This window comes from Oryzias melastigma, linkage group LG24 (assembly GCF_002922805.2).
Source record: "Oryzias melastigma strain HK-1 linkage group LG24, ASM292280v2, whole genome shotgun sequence".
Lineage (NCBI taxonomy): Eukaryota > Metazoa > Chordata > Actinopteri > Beloniformes > Adrianichthyidae > Oryzias > Oryzias melastigma.
In genome coordinates, this window is record NC_050535.1 from 23,107,029 (window position 1) to 23,110,772 (window position 3,744).

General features: G+C 42.9%; 1 long non-coding RNA gene across 1 annotated transcript; it reads right to left on the bottom strand.

The window, feature by feature from the left end:
* Positions 1 to 2,280: 2,280 nt before the first annotated feature.
* Positions 2,281 to 3,510, bottom strand: LOC112137333. The gene is made up of 2 exons (XR_004947298.1): positions 2,778 to 3,510; positions 2,281 to 2,671 (listed from the first exon to the last, which is right to left on the bottom strand). It is a non-coding gene; the product is annotated as an uncharacterized LOC112137333 (long non-coding RNA).
* Between the last annotated feature and the right edge of the window lie 234 nt (positions 3,511 to 3,744).

The window sequence follows — 3,744 nt, forward strand, 5'->3', positions numbered from 1 at the left end:
TAATACACTTTTTGTCAAATGATGTTCTGTTTGTCATGGAGTTAATGCATTTCCCATATCACCTGAGGACAGATTTTGCGGAAATTAGGTCCTGAATAGTTTAACATTTTCAACTCTGACGCTTCAAACTTTCCTCCTGAACAAACTGCAAAAATGCTAAACAGCTTTGAGACTCCCCTTGAAAAATTGACATCAAGATTTTTTTTTCTTTTTATAAGCTAATTTAGTTGATAAAGTGCCCATTCACACCATATATACAACTGGACAGATCATCTTTGACATCACCTATAGACTTCTACTCATTCGCTATTTGATGCCTAAATTGTCAGCTATTGACTGGCGCCGCATTGGCTGGAGTTGATTCTACTGGACTTTGATGCTCCTACGTATTCTTTCCCCCTTTTTTTGTTCACGCCCTTCTATCCTCTACGCCAATGCGAATCACCTTAGGCAAGGTGAAGGTGGACTTCGTGTCTGTACATGAAGACTTGTGTCGCAACAGCAGGGTATAAGACAGCTTTTGTTCCCCGGACCTCAAGGTTGTGTCTGTTCAGTGAAGACCTTTCTACCTTCCGCCGGAGCTAATGGTAGTCATTGCCACAGCTGTTTACATTCCACCCGGTGCAAATGTCACTGTACTCACATGGATTCATCTCATATTGACTAAACAACAACAAGCCCATCCAGAAAGACTCGTGTATCCAGAGGTGTATTCAACAAAGCATGCTTGAAGACAGTTCTCCCGAAACTGCACCAGCAATTCAACCAGAGGTAAAAACCCACAAAACTCTCAATTCTCACCATACCTGCTGACGTCCTCCCCCAACAACAAGACTACTTTTCCAGTACAGACAGGAGTGTATTTGAACAACTAGATCTTGAAGCTCACACTGGCTTTATGTTCTCCTATATCAAGACCTGCGTAGACCTGCATGCCAACACTAAGGCCCAATCCAAATACTCCCCTTCTCCTTCTCCCTTAGCACCTTCCCCTTTGTTCATCCCACTGTGCTTGCTCCAAACAGAGGGTTATGAAAAAACAGTGTCTAATATTTTGTATGTGACTTTTGTTCAATGACGTCATCAATAATTGCCAGTCTGCTAGCATTAGCACGAAGCTTCCAGCACTTGAATATATATAACGCCGGTTTTATAACTTTAAAAAGGTCATACTACAACAAAAAGTCATTACTTTATATATAAGTGTAAAATTATTTGCTCCAGAGTCCACCCACATTAAGAAAGGGGCTTCTCAGCGCGGCGTGGATTACTCTTGCAACGGTGGACTTTGGATCCCTCCTTTTGGTACATGAAATTTAAAAAATAATATTCCTGGACATGATCAAACTGCCACTTCAAGTTAAGGGGAAGGGCTAAGGTGAAGGGAAGAATTTGGATTGGGTCAAATACCATAGCCTTTCACCGGCTGCTGGGCCCTCTCACAAGAGATAGAGTAGAGGGAGAGACACAAGACCAGAAATACAGACACTGAGAGTTGAATAGGTCAAGTCTCCTTCAAGCATTGACTGTAGATAGAGAATGGGACTGAGTGACACCAAGCAGTAGTTTGTTCGAAATTTGCCTCTGGGTTGTGGACGGAGCCACTGATGAAACCCTGCTCTCCCACCCCCTTCAAGTTGCAGAGAGCTCTCCTTTTAACAGTAAGATCCAGCCGCTCCTCTCTATGACCCTCCATGGACCCGGACAACCTAAAAAATGTCAGCATCTGTACAGGTCAACCCCCCTACAGTTCTAATAGAATTCCTTGTAGAAAGAGCAGAAGACGGAGAAGAAAGAATAAAAAAATGTCATGATCAGTCAGTGTTATATCATTGTCAAAACTTACAGGGTTGATGTATGATCCCAAGTCATGATTTGAGTCACTATACTTAGGATAGCCTTGTGCTTTAGCCAAGTTTCAGCTTACTGGACTGTCTCTACTGCCCCCCACTTCAACCCTGTCTTCAGCGTGATTCCTGACACGTTTGGTGAGCTGGATCCAGAATTCTGTAGGTGTGCCCATGGTCATGCCACCGTGAAGTCCTCCTTGACTGAGCTGAAAGAGAGCATGAGCTTGTTGGTGCTCCCTTACATCCCCATTCTACTGAGGCTGTTAGAATACCAACAACTGTGAAGATCTCATATAATTCAGCTTTTCTCGTTAAGCATTTACTATTTTATCTGCTTATCAACTAATTCCTTTATCATATTTGAGCCAGCCAAACAAACAAACAAGCAAACAAATGTTGCACCGAGAAGAGGTAATTTCCAGACAAAAGAGCAGGTTACAAAGTTTTATTAATACAATAAACATAAAACGTTCCCAAGCTCTCCTCTCCTTGACATGTGTCTGATTGTCTGTCACCGTGCCGAATAACACTTCAAAAAAAACGTGCAGAAAAATACATAAAGAAACACAACAATAAAATTCAGACATGCACGAGATAAAGCACAACACACTTTAAGTCGGACACGGACAAAACTCGAACTAGACAGATCTCAGGAGTATGAACTAAGGGAAGTGACTTAAACAAACAAAATAACAAAAAAGAAAATTAGTCCGCTCACACACCTGATTAATCAACCACGCTGAGGGCCTCGTGTGGAGCGGACAAACAAAAACACAAAAACAAAACTTAAAATCAGGACAGCAGGCTACAGTACTCCGACACTAAAAGCAGAAAACACCGTATTAAAAAACACGTTTTCATAAAAAATAATTTAGTACTTATTTAAAACAAACTTCTGCTATCATTGATAAAAAACGAGCTTTATACCTGGTGCGTCGCAAAACCACACGCCCAGTCTTTAAAACCCCTCGGTCAGTCCAGATCTACCGCTGCCGTGATGTTGCTATAAAACACAATAAAATCAACCACTAATTTTAAAACATTTGCTGCAGGTGACAATAAAAACAGTCTTACCAAACTCAGACTCGCATCAGCTGACGCAGCTTCGTCAGCCGCCCCGTCCCACAACAGGAAGCTAGCACCTAGCAACCACACATCAACTTCCTTTTATACCCTGTGCTGTGGGAACAGCGACACCTACTGGAGCCTCCCGTTACACAAACACAAAGTATTGGCTCACTTCCCTTGACTCAGATACAAACTGAACTAGCCTCTACGGTGTCAAGGTGGCAGTTCACTGAGGGGAGGTTACGTTCCATGATCCAAAAAAAACAGAACAACTTCCATGACAGGCTGCCAAAGCACCTACCTTCGGCTTCTGCCCAACCACTATGCATCCTCTCCTCATCAGCTCAGCTGGGGTGGTGAGCCCAGGAGGGATGCTTCCCATATCATTTTGCATTTTGTCAGGATGAAGTTGACCAGTTCCTCATCTGCGAGCCCCAGCTCCAGGCCAGTCATAATTGCAATCTGTGAGTTGCAACTGGACCTTGGTCTTTCTGACTCATTTGAAGATTCTGAACCACTCTTAGTCAGGCTCGTCACCTAAAACCCATCTGTAGTAGGACTTCATACCATGGGTATTAGCCCTGTACAGACACCTTCTAAGATCACTTGAGCGCTCAAACCCCTTCACCACGGTAAGGTGGTGGTTCACGGAGGGGAAAAATTTGCTGTGTCGCAATTCTTTCCGTGCAGCCAGACGCTTTCTCTATTTTTCATAAATTACATTAATTTTAAAAATATAAATGAGCCGAAAATTATCCTTACTGGATTTTGGTTGGGTGGGGGGAACTGAAGTGCTCAGAGAAAACCCACACAAACACACCTTTGA